The following is a 16,665-nucleotide window of genomic DNA, read 5'->3' as shown; positions in this document are numbered from 1 at the left end:
TACAATATGTATCAGTGATTAAGACACAGGCAGCAATAGCTGTCTGCACCTTAGCATGAGAAGAATGGGGAATTTGACACTGGGTCTGTGGAACAGAAACTTAACTCTGTTGGCTTGCCTTTGGAATTTGCTGAACCCTCTTCCTCTTGGTTCTCACAATACTGCAGGAATGGTTATTATGGGTTTCTTCCTCATGAGTAAAGTCATGAGGAAGTGCTGTTGTTTAGGGGCCTAAAAGGCTTCTGCACGACATTACTTGTGTGTCAGTAGAAGCCCTGTAGAAACAGTGTTTCTAATTAGAGAATGACACCAGAAGAAATTTGTCCCCCCAGGATCTATCTCCATCCTGGTCTGGTCCCCACAAGTTCTGTCCCTGACTCATCCCTGCAAGCTCTGCCCTTATCTGTGCTCAAGGCTTGTGCAGATGAGGACAGAGCTTGCAGGGCTGTGGCAGAGACAGAAATTGCGGGGACGGGGATGGAGATAGATCCCACGGGGACGGAGACAAATTTGTCCCCATGCCATTTTCTAATAATTTCTGAGAGACCCTTAGCAGCACTAGAAGGTGCATTAATCATGTTAAATATTTTAATCTTCTTAAAACAGTAATGCATTAAATACTGTACTCAACACTATTGTAAATGCTCTCAATAGAGAATTTTTGTAGGATTTTCCTAATTCTCAATGTACACTAATTTGAGACATGCCAATAAAAGAGGAGAATCAGTACTATATTATCCTATATAACATGGCATTTAGGCAAAGTTTGGAATAATATATGTGCATTTCCCAAAGGCAGGTTAGTGAATCTAACTCATCAGTTCAGAAGGACCCTGATAAATTGCATATTGTAAATTAGAAATTGTTTACATGTTTCATATGCTTTCAGAATAGGTAATTCGAAAAAAACTAATGAAACTGTCAACTAGTACCCCCTCAAGAACAGTCTGATTAATTTGAGCACAAGCACACATTAAAAACATGATATATCAATTTTAATTAGACATGGCATTGTTCACTCAATGAAAAAGTATTCAATGACAGCCATTTTATTAATGAATAGCTTCATCATGCTTGTCAGATTGCTGTATTCTGTTTACTCATATAAGGATAAAAATGGGGCCCAATTATGTGATTATGCAACAGAATACAGATTGGCTTGACATGTAAGATGGAAAAGATGGGACTCAGCAGGTCAGACTCACCACTGAGCTTTTCTAGCAAAATGTGAAGAAAACACTTTTATGCAGCATATTGCCTGCCTCCAATTCTGTTCATGCTGCCAAGTATAGAAGCAACTGGGTTACTACTGCAAGTCAATTTCCCACTGCCCTTTATACTAATAAAACAATGATCACAAACTACCTACATATATAAAATCCCAAGATACTTCAACATAAATCAATATTTGCCACCAGCGGTGTCTTTTTATTTAGCCTCCTTTGTAAAAGGAGTACATCAAAGAAATGTGCTGTCACACAAGGGGTTTAAAAATCCACTCAACTACTTGTTTAGGTCAAGTGATTTTTCTCATTTGGCAAGGCAGCCTCACTACAAGCTCCAGCAGGAGCCCAGGAGACAGTGGGGAAGAGAGTAAAAAGGAAAGTGAGTGGACAATGGGGTGGGGGAAGAGAATTAGAAGACAGAGACTGCACCCAGGTGAGGTAAAGGAGGAGATCTAAAAAATGTTTCTGGGCTGGTGGAAGGAATATACACTTAAGAACATAAGAAGTTGCCTCCGCTGAGTCAGACCATAGGTCCATCCTGCCCAGCGGTCCGCTCCCGCGGCGGCCCATCAGGCCCAACGCCTGAGTAGTAGTCTATACCTATCTATACCCTTCAATCCCTTTTTCTTCTAGGAATCTATCTAAACCTTCTTTGAAACCATTTAATGTTTTGTTGTCTACAACAGCCTCTGGAAGCGCGTTCCATGTATCCACCACCCTCTGAGTGAAAAAGAACTTCCTAGCGTTTGTTCTAAACCTGTCCCCTTTCAATTTCTCCGAGTGCCCCCTTGTACTTGTGGTGCCCCTTAATTTGAAAAATCTGTCCCTGTCTACTTTTTCTATGCCCTTCAGGATCTTGAAGGTTTCTATCATGTCTCCTCTAAGTCTCCGCTTTTCTAGTGAGAAAAGTCCCAACTGCTTCAATCTGTCGGTATATGGGAGATTTTCCATTCCCTTTATCAGTTTAGTTGCTCTTCTCTGTACTCCCTCAAGTACTGCCATGTCCTTCTTGAGGTACGGCGACCAGTACTGGACACAGTACTCCAGATGCGGCCGCACCATTGCACGATACAGCGGCATGATGACTTCCTTCGTCCTGGTCGTAATACCCTTCTTAATGATACCCAACATTCTGTTTGCTTTCTTTGAGGCTGTGGCGCACTGCGCCGATGCCTTCAGTGTTGTGTCTACCATCACTCCCAGGTCTCTCTCCAGGTTACTGACCCCTAGCGGTGTTCCCCCCATTCTGTATGTGAACATCGGGTTCTTTTTCCCCACGTGCATGACCTTGCATTTCCCTATGTTGAAGCTCATTTGCCATTTTTCGGCCCACTTTTCCAGCTGCGTTAGATCCTTTTGGAGATCTTCGCAGTCTTCCCTGGTTTGAGCCCTGCTGTATAGTTTGGTGTCATCTGCAAATTTAATGACCTCACACTTGGTTCCCGCCTCTAGGTCGTTTATGTAAATATTGAACAGGAGCGGTCCTAGCACCGACCCCTGTGGAACTCCGCTCGTGACCCCTTTCCAGCCTGAGTAATGGCCCTTTACTCCAACCCTCTGCTTCCTGTTTGCCAGCCAGTTTCTGATCCATCGGTGGACCTCCCCTTGCACCCCGTGGTTCCATATCTTCTTAAGCAGTCTCTCGTGTGGTACCTTGTCGAAGGCTTTTTGGAAGTCAAGGTAAATGATGTCTATAGATTCCCCTTTATCCACCTGGTTGTTCACCCCCTCAAAGAAGTACAATAAGTTGGTGAGGCATGACCTGCCCTTGCAGAAGCCATGTTGACTCGGTTTTAGCTGCCCACTTGTAGGCAAAAAATGTATTAAGTATCCACCCCCCACCCCTGGATGGAAGAAGTACATGGCAAGAACATGCTGTTCCTAGTGAGTTAGAACTGGGGTAACCTTTGAATCTCTGGATACACCTTTAAGTAAGAGCCATTATCAATATGCCAACAACTACGAGTAGCCAAGGTTCAAAGAAATTCAGAACCAGCTTTAAAGAATAATAAAAAAAAAAAAAAAGATTATGTTGCCACAGCACTTTAGTTTCAACAAATTACTATTTAAACTTCGGCCAGTTTTATTCTGTCTAAACAACCTGATTAAACTTCTTTAATTTAATGGACTTAGTTAAAAGTTTTCTGTATTTATTTTAAAAATATTTATTCTGATTACGCCTATATGGATTGCAGAGAAAAAACAAACAGCTTCATTTGATTTCACTGAGCAGTACTGCCAGTGGCACAGACTCCTACACTTCTCCTGTAGAAGATTCACATTAAGACTAGTGTGTGGTTATACATGCTGTATCTTAGAGGGAACACTAGTAGGGACAGTTGGCCCTTTTGCCAGCTGGGAGCAGAGGTAAGCAGTAAGAATCTTAAAATCTACAAGTTCTGAGTTACATACAAATCCGACTTAAGAAAAAGAGATTATGTACTTACACCTATCACTTTTCCAGTAGATAGGTGAGACATTCTAGACAGCTGGGTTATTCCCCCATACCCACATGCTGCAGAAGGAATCTACTCCGGATTTTTCACTCTGTCTCTGGTGTACTTCACAGTGTAGCTTGGCGCCTTCTACAGTTAGTACCCAAGCACCGAGGGGCACCTAATGTATGTGAAGTAGAGGCACCTGTAGCAACAGGCTAAATAAATCGCTCTGCTCAAAACTAACTAAATAGTACCATTAACCGCCAACATAGACTTCAAAGAAGCTCAGAAACTACTCCCCCACTTTTCCAACCTCCCCTGATGTCTCTCACAGGATGTCAGCCTGTACTCACTGTGACCACAGGATTCATGCTGAAAACCTGCTTTCAGCTCTCTCACAGTAGCTGTATGAGAAATTCACTGCAGCAATGAATGCTGGGAATGGTTTCTTCCAAGCTGATCTTTGGGCTGCCAGTTAGACTCCTCTGTCTATACCTCCACCCCTGCAGACCAATGGAAGCGCACCGGGACGGACAGTCAGCAACCTGCAAGACACCGCCAAGCTCGACCCCCACTTAACAGTAGGTGAGCCACTTCAGGGACGGCCCTGAGTTCTGGATAAAACTATGAGGCTGGCCAACAAGTACCCAAAAAGGGATTGACCTGCCAGCTACAGACCGAAGTCTGTGAATTCTCAAGCAGGCAGAGCTTCAAATTTGCATTAATCTCAAAATTACCTGGAAAGGGAACAAAATTACATCAAATTTAAAATAATAAAATGGGGAGATCAGAACACACACAACTGCAGTCATGCATGCATAAGGGGAAAAAACCCCCACAAACTAATACAGTAAAGTACACCAGAGGCGGAGTGAAAAATCCGGAGTGGATTCCTTCCACAGCATGCGGGTATGGGGATATAACCCAGCTGTCTAGAATGTCTCACCTATTTCACTGGAAAAGCTTTAAAAACATAACTCGTTCTTAACCCGGGGACTGCCTGTACTTCATAGCACCTGTTTAAAGACCAACATTTTTTAAACTGCAGAATACTTAGTTGGTGCGGTAACAGATTCCAAAGTTTTGATCGAGCAAGAAAGGAAGTGTCTGATCGGTATTGTTCCAGCTGCATTACTTGGTAAAATGAACTATCCAGTTTGACCATATTTGCTGATCTCAGTGCTCTAGCTGGTTGGTACAATCTCAATCCAGCAGCAATAACAACAGGAACTGTATTACTCAGTGCTTTAAACACAAGCAATAGAATTCTAAATTCTATCCTCTGTTGAATTTGCAATCAGTGTAGATGTTTCAAGATTGGCATATGATCATAATGTATACTTTCAGCGATAACTCTCACCACCACATTTTGAGCTACTTGCAAGGCCCTGATCAAACCTTTAGATACACCAAGTAATAATATGTTATTATAGTCAAAACAGGGACTGACCAAACTCTGAATTACCATTCTGAAATTTTCTTCAGTCAAATACTCTCAGTCTTCAAAGAGTTTTTATCTTCTGAACACTTGACCAATCACTTTCTGCACATGATGTTTCACAGATAAATTTGAATCTATAGTTTTATACAATGTTTTAAAATTGTTCTCCTAACAGACATGCAACCTGATTTACAACGGAGACATTCACTATTCTGAACTTTAACCATATGTGCACTTGCAGCTCTAGAGCCTATCATGAAACAAATTAACAGTATATTGGTTAGGATGAAACTGGCCACCATGATGGAAGAATAAATTCTGTGGAACCATGCCCAGTGCTGCAATCTTCAAAGGATCTGTACATGCTAGAGGATGAGAAGCTGATATATACAGATTGGGAAAGGGACCTTGAAAAGACAGTGTGCAAGATCTCAAGGTTGCGAAGGAATGTGACAAGGCGGCGGCCTTAGCCAGAAAGATGCTAGGCTGCATAAACTGAGGAATAACCAGTAGAAAAAAAAGATGTTAATGCCCCTGTACAAATCACTTAGAATAATGTGTTCAGATCTGGAGTCTGTATCTTGCTAAGGATTTAAGAAGAGTTGAAGTGGTTTGGAGGAAGGTGATGAAAATGATATCAGGATTGTGCCAAGCAACGTATAAGAGACTTGGAACACCTGAATATGTATCCCCTTACAGGAAAGAAAGTCTGGGTTTATAAGTTGTCTGCGTAACATATTAAAAAAAAAAAAAGAAAGAAAGAAAGAGAGAAATAAAATTAGTCTAGGCAATGTGATGAGCATCATCATATTGCCCTGTGAATGTTCATTATTATGTTTTGCTAATAAAAAACCCCAATTAGAGAGATAATTTACTTCGTAATCTGTGACACTTATTACTATATACTCTTATAATCACAGCTATAATTTAAATAGAATTATTATTCTTTTACTTTGATTTTTAAACTAAGGTTATTTTTATATAAATTATTTGTGAAGTGCTCAGACCAAGAAACCCATATAATAGTGATGTCACTACAATGAGGTTTTCAAGGGGGACCATCATCGCCTTCACAGGTCCCCAGCCCTCCCTATCTTTAGGCCTATATATTGCCTATCTGATTGATGTATCCAACATATAGTGTTGTTCTATTTCGGGGAGCTATCAGCGATATTGCTTCTCATTGGTGACTTATTAACTTAACAACAAAATAAAAATAAAAGTGCTTATCTAAAATGTAGTGCTGCTCATTTTTTCATTGTCTGATTAGAATCCCGTCCCTCCGACCCGGATTTCGTTTCTTCGTCAGGGAGGAACACTGGTGATGGCTCACTTGTGGCATGAACAGTCTAAGCGGACGGGACGTCCCGTCCGCTTAGACTGTTCATGCCACAAGGGAGCCTTCACCAGTGTTCCTCCCTGACGAAGAAACGAAATCCGGGTCGGAGGGACGGGATTCTAATCAGACAATGAAAAAATGAGCAGCACTACATTTTAGATAAGCACTTTTATTTTTATTTTGTTGTTAAGTTAATAAGTCACCAATGAGAAGCAATATCGCTGATAGCTCCCCGAAATAGAACAACACTATATGTTGGATACATCAATCAGATAGGCAATATATAGGCCTAAAGATAGGGAGGGCTGGGGACCTGTGAAGGCGATGATGGTCCCCTTGAAAACCTCATTGTAGTGACATCACTATTATATGGGTTTCTTGGTCTGAGCACTTCACAAATAATTTATATAAAAATAACCTTAGTTTAAAAATCAAAGTAAAAGAATAATAATTCTATTTAAATTATAGCTGTGATTATAAGAGTATATATTGCTAATAAAAAGACATTTGTGGCAAGCAGTTGCTGTAGCCTTTAAAAATCAAATTTTGAGGGATTTTGTTTCTTTTAGATATAAAAAAAATTAAAATGAATTTCTCCTTTTCCCAATGTCATCTTAGCTGGTCTGGAGTGGTCCTTGTGGGTTTTTGTGTACTGCTTGACAGACTGGTAGCATGCCTTAAAAGGAGGCAACCCTGTCCTGCTAACCAGACAAGCGCTAGTGAGAAGGGTATTCAGTGGTACTTAGAAGACATATTCAGCAGCACTCTCAGGTAAGTGCCACTGAATACCCTTCTCACTAGCGCTTGTCTGGTTAGCAGGACAGGGTTGCCGCCTTTAAGGCAGTGGTTCCCAACCCTGTCCTGAAGGACCACCAGGCCAGTCGGGTTTTCAGGATAGCCCTAATGAATATGCATGAGAGAGATCTGCATATAATGGAGGTGTCAGGCATGCAAATCTGCTCCATGCATATTCATTAGGGCTATCCTGAAAACCCGACTGGCACGGTAGTCCTCCAGGACAGGGTTGGGAACCACCGCTTTAAGGCATGCTACCAGTCTGTCAAGCAGTGTATAAAACCCCACAAGGACCACTCCAGACCAGCTAGGATTACATTAAAAAATAATAATTTAAATGACTGTCTCCTGTTTCCAATGTCCAAAAGAAACAAAACCCCATAAAATTTTGTTTTTTAAAGTCTGTGCAGCAACTGCTTGCCACAAAATAATTTAAAAAAAAAAGTCGCAGGGCAATATGATGATGCTAGATTGCCTAGACTAATTTTATTTCTCTCTTTTTGTTTTTATATGTTATGCAGACCACTTATAAACCCAGACTTTGCACTTTCTAACTAAAACCATTGCTGCCAGGCAACAAAGCTCACAGAAGAACATGCCATTTGATCTTACCCCACTGTGAAAAAGCACACAGATAACAATCAAATAAAATAGGATCTGTACAGATGTCTTTTCTTTATCGAGAAAGCAAAGTTCAGGGACATCATGTACATACCAGGCTTATGTTTTGGGATGGGTATATGCTACAGAGAAAAAAGGTGTGGATTTACATTAATGATTCTCTATGAACATAGTATATATGATCCCAAGGAAAACTTGGAGAAAGATGGAGGTGCTACATCGATGAAACAAACCAAAACAAAGAGAAGCATCAACCCCCTCTTCTATTAAACTGCGCTAACAGTTTTTAGCACAGAGAGCCACGCTGAATGGCCCGCGCTGCTCCCGACGCTCATAGGAACTCTATATGCGTCGGGAGCAGCACGGCTCCCTGCCCAAGAGGCCCCAAGTCTTCATAGCCATAATTTTAAATAATATAGGAAAAAAACAGAATGACGGCTCTGTAAATACAGGTAAACGTTTTGAAAGAAAGATCTGAATGACTTTACAATGTCTAAAGGCTACCAGGCATGACTAAAAACCTTGGGGGACCTTTTACTAACGCTTAGTATGTTCTTCTTAGCATTTAACATGCACTAAGTTTTAGTAAAAGGGCCCCTTCATGCATTTAGCTGAGAAACATGCATTAACTATGTTTTCTAGGATGCCTCTTCTTGAAGCTAAAACTCTTTTTTCAAGACCAATATTTTATTTTTTTTTGCTAAATAACTGATGATTTTTTTTTGTGCAGGCAGTTCAAAATCTCTCTACAGTATTCATTCTCAAGGAGATGCTTTTTCATTATTATTATTATTATTATCTAGATGCACTGCACTAGGTATCTGACAAATAGAACAGCTGTACTGTACAGTCCTTTTCTGGTCTTACTTTATTCCTATTGAGTTTTCCTTTGTTGAGGTATTTTTAGTTATATAATTATAAAATAAGTATTTAGCACACAGGTTTTGAAGTACTTGCCCTGTGCTTTTTACTCCTATACAATGCCACAGACAGAGTTGGCTGAGGCTTGACAAAATGGCTGCAGCAAAAAAGAAAAAAGAAAATACAAAACCAAGCTTCTGCTGCTCTGCAGGGGATTTAGAGGTGATGGCAGAATCATTATAAGGATAGTAGATACCCTAAGCAAACCTTTATCCTTATACCCCACATTAAATTTTAAACCCCCTCCCCAAATAGATTTAGATAATCTACAATCTTGATAAATCATATAAACAAATCTTATAATAAAGCAGGTTATGTGCCTGTCAGGACCTATTGTTTTGCTTTGAATGCAGCTGATCTTTGGGCAGATGTCTAGACTTGTCTAATGGTTGAGCTGCTATTGGTTGCTGGGAAGGCAGGACAACAGAGTTGATGCTTAGAGCAGCTGGCAGTGAAATTTTGATGTGCTTTGCTCTTGCTTTCCAATATAATGCGCATCATTGCATGTTGCTACAGTGCTGCCCAAACCAGTGTTTCTCAACTCATTCCTAGAGTACCCCCTTGCCAGTCAGGTTTTCAGGATATCCACAGTGAATATGCCTAGACTTGATTTGCATACATGGCTTCCATTATATGCAAATTTGTTTCATGCATATTCATTGTGGATATCCTGAAAACCTGACTGGCAAGGGGGGTACTCCAGGACCCAGTTGAGAAACACTGCTCTAGACATCAGATCCAATTTTTTAGTTATAACAGCAACCTGGTACCTGAGATTTATCAACCCCTGATCTAAATAGCCAGCAACATCTAGTCTCCTAGGTCCCCTGCATAGTCTGCCAAAAAAAATCTGATTATGTGAGTGCCTTTGTTTCCATTAGGTCTTCTAGTTAATTCTAGAATTTACAGCCCATCTGACAGATTAACTGCTAATTTGATTTTAACATACAAAGGAGATCATTTTAGAAACCTTTACATATATAGATTGGCTACACTACAAATAGGCCAGGATTCACTAAACCTCCAAACCGTGCACAATCCGTTTCCGTGCCAGCCGACTGATTCAGTAAAGGCCTGCATACAAATGGAGATGATCGTTAACATGCTCCCCTATCCACACCAGAGTGAGCCCCGCTCATGCACACACCTGACAGTAGTGACAGGAGAAGCAGCCTCCTGTCACTGTTGTCGGGGCTCAGCCCAGCCCAGATCTCTCTTGCCTGCTCCTGGACTCTCTTGCTCTCTGCTGCTGCCCAATAGTGGCCTTAGGCCCCGCCCCGGCACACAATCTGATGCATGGGGAGAGGCCTAAGGCCCTGATTGGCTGAGGTGCCTCAGGCTCCTCCCTTTGGAGGGGCCTGGGGCACCTCAGCCAATCATGGACTTCCTTAGGGAGTAGTCTAAGAAGTCCCTGATTGGCCATTGTTTTAGCCAATCAGGGATTTCCTTAGACTCCTCCCTAAGGAAGTCCTTATTGGTCTTTTTCACATTTTAAACATGCTTTGAAGACAACACTTTATAAAATTACTCCTGCTAGTGACAGAATAGTAGAATGCCCTTTTCATGGGAATTGCCAAAAAAGAAATGATGGCTTCAAATTATTCAAAATGTTTCAATAAAACTTATCATGAAAACAAAAAAAATTTGATCATGTCTCGCCTCTTCTCAAAAAAGCACATTGGCTTCCAGTTACTTACAGAATCTATATATATAAAATCGGATGTATGTATGTATGTGCCGCGATCACGCAAAAACGGCTTGACCGATTTGAACGAAACTTGGTATGCAGATCCCTCACTACCCGGGATGATATGTTCTGGGGGTCTCGCGGCCCACCTGCACACGTGGGCGGAGCTACAAACAGATAATCAGATTTCACCCATTCATGTCAATGGAAAAAATGTAAACAGCTGCCAACACAAAAACGGCTTGCCCGATTTGAACGAAACTTGGTATGCCGATCCCTCACTACCTGGGGTGATATGTTCTGGGGGTCTCACGGCCCACCTGCACATGTGGGCGGAGCTACAAACATAAAATCAGATTTCACCCATTCATGTCAATGGAAAAAATGTAAAACAGCTGCCAACGCAAAAACGGCTTGCCCGATTTGAACGAAACTTGGTATGCAGATCCCTCACTACCTGGGGTGATATGTTCTGGGGGTATCGCGGCCAACCTGCACACCTGGGCGGAGCTACAAACAGAAAATCAGATTTCACCCATTCATGTCAATGGAAAAAATGTAAAAACTGCCTCCGCAAAACCGGCTTGCCCGATTTGAACGAAACTTGGTATGCGGATCCCTCACTACCTGGGGTGATATGTTCTGGGGGTCTCACGGCCCACCTGCACATGTGGGCGGAGCTACAAACATAAAATCAGATTTCATCCATTCATGTCAATGGAAAAAATGTAAAACAGCTGCCAACGCAAAAACGGCTTGCCCGATTTGAACTAAACTTGGTATGCAGATCCCTCACTACCTGGGGTGATATGTTCTGGGGGTATCGCGGCCAACCTGCACACCTGGGCGGAGCTACAAACAGAAAATCAGATTTCACCCATTCATGTCTATGGAAAAAATGTAAAAACTGCCTCCGCAAAACCGGCTTGCCCGATTTGAACGAAACTTGGTATGCGGATCCCTCACTACCTGGGGTGATATGTTCTGGGGGTCTCACGGCCCACCTGCACATGTGGGCGGAGCTACAAACATAAAATCAGATTTCACCCATTCATGTCAATGGAAAAAATGTAAAACAGCTGCCAACGCAAAAACGGCTTGCCCGATTTGAACTAAACTTGGTATGCGGATCCCTCACTACCAGGGATGATATGTTCTGGGGGTCTCGCGGCCCAACTGCACACGTGGGCGGAGCTACAAACATAACTTCAGATTTCACCCATTCAAGTCAATGGGAAAAATGTAAAAAGCTGTGGGACCGATTTGAACTAAACTTGGTATGCTGATCCCTCACTACCTGGGGTGATATGTTCTGGGGGTCTCGCGGCCCACCTGCACACATGGGCGGAGCTACAAACAGAAAATCAGATTTCACCCATTCATGTCAATGGAAAAAATGTAAAAAACTGCCATTCTCACAGTAATTCCAACTACCTGGGGTGATATGTTCTGGGGGTCTCGCGGCCCACCTGCACACGTGGGCGGAGCTACAAACAGAACATCAGATTTCACCCATTCATGTCAATGGAAAAAATGTAAAAAGCTGCCATTCTCACTGTGACCAATTTGGACGAAACTTGGTATGCAGATCCCTCACTACCTGGGGTGATATGTTCTGGGGGTATCACGGCCCTCCTGCACACGTGGGCGGAGCTACAAACAGAAAATCACATTTCACCCATTCATGTCAATGGAAAAAATGTAAAAAGCTGCCATTCTCACAGTAATTCAAAAACGTCTTGACCAATTTGAACGAAACTTGGTATGCAGATCCCTCACTACCTGGGGTGATATGTTCTGGGGGTCTCGCGGCCCTCCTGCACACGTGGGCGGAGCTACAAACAGAAAATCGGATTTCACCCATTCATGTCAATGGAAAAAATGTAAAACGCTGTGGGACCGATTTGAACGAAAATTGGTATGCAGATCCCTCACTACCGGGGGTGATATGTTCTGGGGGTCTTGCCGCCCACATGCACACATGGGCGGAGTTACAAACAGAAAATCAGATTTCACCCATTCAAGTCAATGGAAAAAATGTAAAAAGCTGTGGGACCGATTTGAACGAAAATTGGTATGCAGATCCCTCACTACCGGGAGTGATATGTTCTGGGGGTCTCGCGACCCACCTGCACACGTGGGCAGAGCTACAAACAGAAAATCAGATTTCACCCATTCAAGTCAATGGAAAAAATGTAAGAAGCTGTGGGACCGATTTGAACGAAATTTGGTATGCAGATCCCTCACTACCTGGGGTGATATGTTCTGGGGGTCTCGCGGCCCACCTGCACACGTGGGCGGAGCTACAAACAGAAAATCAGATTTCACCCATTCAAGTCAATGGAAAAAATGTAAGAAGCTGTGGGACCGATTTGAACGAAACTTGGTATGCAGATCCCTCACTACCTGGGGTGATATGTTCTGGGGGTCTCGCGGCCCACCTGCACACATGGGCGGAGCTACAAACAGAAAATCAGATTTCACCCATTCAAGTCAATGGAAAAAATGTAAGAAGCTGTGGGACCGATTTGAACGAAACTTGGTATGCAGATCCCTCACTACCTGGGGTGATATGTTCTGGGGGTCTTGCGGCCCACCTGCACACGTGGGAAGGGTGGGTTCACCCAAGAATGTATATGTTCTTGCTCCTGGAGGTGAAACTAAAAATGTTGTTTATAATCAATTTTTGTGTTAGTTGAATTGTATTCATTTTGTCAAATATTTCACATTATACTTTGAATATTTTACTTTTTATAAAGCTGTAACAAAATTATTTCATTCACCACTATAAAGTATCTTTATTTAAATCCATTTACAGTGTTATTGCTATAATTAAATACCCGTGCAACGCCGGGGCATCAGCTAGTATCCTATAAAATATATCTACTACCTTTAAATGCCTTCTTCACAAAACCCCAGCTTTTATCGATAGGCTCTTAATTCCTTACGCCCCTACAAGAATCCTTAGGTCTACTGATCAGCATCTACTTTCAGTCTCTTCTCTTAAGGTCATCAATATACGTCGACAATATATCTTCTCTGTAGCAGCTCTTCAATTGTGGAACTCTCTTCCCATTCATCTAAGGGAAGAACGTATGCTAGAACGATTCAAGTGTAAGTTGAAAGGCTTACTTTTAAAGATGCTTTCAACTGATAGTACTCTTGTCTTGATTCATTCTCTAAGGTCTGCCATGCGATTTTACTTATTTATTGATACCCTCCCTTTTGTCCATTCCCTTTTTGTCTTATTTTCTTTAAAATATTGTATTTCTTTCCCTCTTTCCTCCTTATGTGTAAGTTTTGTTTATAGCTAAATGTGGTATGTTTGTCCCCCCGAAAGTTGTATGAATTTTAGTTATGTACATTGCTTTGAAGTGTGATTAAGCGAGTCATCAAATCTTAAATAAACTTGGATATGCTACCTCCTACTTTTGATGAAACATAGCAATAACCATGGTTTTGCTACAGTGAGACCCTATGGTTAAAATATAAAATACATACCTTAACATCTAATGATTATACACCTTATCAAACTTCATTTCATTATTTTTCCAAACCATTAAAATGTTTGGACGCAGCTCCATTCAAACTGCCCTCCTTTCCCAGACAGACACATACAAAAAGACAACACAGATACACATTATATACATGTAGAGGTGCCAGAACACTTCCCTGTGCCATGTTCCGCATGTTTTCCCCCCACTTATATAAGATCGTGTATTTTTTCTGGAATCAATTTTTAGGCCTGTGTGTACATACAAAGCTAAAAAAAAACGTACTTCTGAGCAACAGACTTCAAACCAATTTTCAAAGGGCAAACTTCTGCCTTTGAAGATTGACTCAGGAAAAGTACACATATAAACCTGCACCCGCTACTTGGATAGGTATTTTTCCCATATAAATCTTTGCATATTGGTTTTGAAAAAAATACATATGTGATATGTGGAAATGCCCATGAGAATTACCCTTTCATATTTTCATTGTTGGAATAAAAAGACATTCATTATCATTTTTAGGGGGAAATTCTACATTCCTTTCTCAGTTATCTGTGCTCTATCCTTAATTCATATGCACAAGTGATTCATGAGTTAAATGCAGAAGCAATTAATTCCTTACTCAGTCAGCTTGCTCTCTGTCTTGGCACTAAATTTTCTAGCTCCAGTCTCCAGTACATATGAAGGTGCACAGCATCTCACATCTTCTGTTTAAATTCTGAATTGCCAGCTACCATATACTGTGTAAAACCTGTAGACAAACTCTCTACTGTGTAAACAAATTCTGCTTTTCACTTTTCTATTTGCAATGCCATATTGACACATTGGGGCATGTTTACTAAACCATTCTAAGCAGCTAAAAGGGCAGTAATGTGCAGTAACCATTAGCACAGGCTTGTGCTAATGTCTACTACATACCAATCAGCCAGTATGGTAAAAATTCTGCATTAGCTAAATAGCGCAGGTAGGGGCAGGATGTGGACACAACATGGCCAAAACTGACAGCTAGCACACTGATCAGCAGCACAAAATAGCTGTCACAATTACCAATAGCATGGCAGCACACAGTCAAAACCCATGGATCTCTACCCCTATGACCCCTCCTATCACAAGGCCCCCCCATCTCATCACCTAACTGAAATTCCCCTCCTCATAATGCCATACCCTGAAGACCTTGACTCCCATCCCCCCAGGTGATCAGCTGATTCACCCAGGGGCTTTCCCAGTAGTCTAGCGGACCAGGGTGGAAGCTGTCACAACTTTTTTTCCTTTTGCCTTTTCTTTGGGCAGAACTACCTGCTGACACATGGAATGCGAGACTGTGTGTTAGGTGTCTGTCGTGCGTGTTAAATGCAGGGCAGATGCTAAGCATCCCTCACTTCCTGCATTTACTGTACCTTAAGGTTTGCACTTAAAGTATGATAAATGCCAAAACTTACTATGCTTTAGTAAACATGCTACCCCCCACCCCCACTGTATCTTATATGATATAAGCTGCTTTGGTTCCTCTTGTGGAGGAATAAGGCAATATATAAGCCTAAGAATAGAACATAATAAACTTACTAGATCACTAACTTTCATTTCTTACTTGGCCTATTTCAGATTGTTAAAGTGAATGTGAGTCTTCTAAAATATTTTGTAAGCCTAAACTACATTCTGCTGCTGAAAAAAAGTTCAAGAAGTCAAGCAAATTGGTGAGGCATGTTCCACAATTTTATTTTTTATAATCGTTTCTACCATTTTGCCCAGAACTGAATTGAGGCTTACTGGTCTGTAATTTCCCAGATATTCCCTGGAGCCCCTTTTAAAAATCAGTGTAACATTGGCCACCCTCCAATCTTCAGGTCAGCAATTTCATGATTGAGTTCTTTTAGTACCCTGGGATGTATACCATCCGGTCCTGGCGATTTATCACTTTTTAACTTGTTGATTTGGCTTAGTACATCTTCCAGATTCACCGAGATTTTTTTCAGTTCCTTCACATCATCACCCTTGAAAACCATTTCCGGTTCAGATAGATCTCTTACATCTTCTTCCGTGAAGACCGAAGCAAAGAATTCATTCAGTTTTTCCCCTATGGCCTTATCCTCCCTGAGTACCCCTTTTGCTCCTTAATCATCTAACGGTCCCACAGATTCCCTCACAGGTTTTCTGCTTCTGATGTACCTAAAAAAATTGCTATGAGTTTTTGCCTCTTTTGCAAGTTTCTCTTCATATTCTTTCTTAGCTATCTTTATCAATGCTTTGCATCTAACTTGCCAGTGCTTGTGTTTCTTCTTATTTTCTTCATTCGGATCCTTTTTTCCATTATTTAAAAGGATGATTTTGGCTCTAATAGCCTCTTTCACTTCATCTTTTAATGCCATACTGGCTCTCGTTTCCTCTTCTTTGCTGATACTTGGAATACATCTGGTCTTGGCTTCCACGATGGTATTTTTAAATACTATCCATGCCTAGTTTACAGTCCTAACCTTTGCAAAGGATCCTTTTAGCTTTGAAGTACCTGTATGTAAACCGCATTGAGGGCTCCTTTTATCAAGCAGTGCTAGCAGAGTTAGTGCGTCAGACATTTCATCACGCGCTAACTCCCGCGGCCAGCTAAAAAACTAATGCCTGCTCAATGCAGGTGTTAGCGGCTAGCGTGGCAGGCAGTTTAACACGTGGTATTCCGCGCATTAAACCCCCTACCGCAGCTTGATAAAA

At 41.6% G+C, this 16,665-nt stretch overlaps 1 protein-coding gene across 4 annotated transcripts in view; it reads right to left on the bottom strand.

Annotated features, from left to right (window-relative positions):
- DUS2 (dihydrouridine synthase 2) overlaps positions 1–16,665 on the bottom strand; it is a 96,922-nt gene that overhangs the window by 62,248 nt on the left and 18,009 nt on the right. The gene's annotated exons all lie outside the window — the stretch shown is intronic.

This window comes from Geotrypetes seraphini, chromosome 4 (genome assembly GCF_902459505.1).
Source record: "Geotrypetes seraphini chromosome 4, aGeoSer1.1, whole genome shotgun sequence".
In the NCBI taxonomy this organism is placed as follows: domain Eukaryota; kingdom Metazoa; phylum Chordata; class Amphibia; order Gymnophiona; family Dermophiidae; genus Geotrypetes; species Geotrypetes seraphini.
Note: the sequence above shows the minus strand (reverse complement) of the source record. Positions and strands in the feature narration are given on the sequence as shown.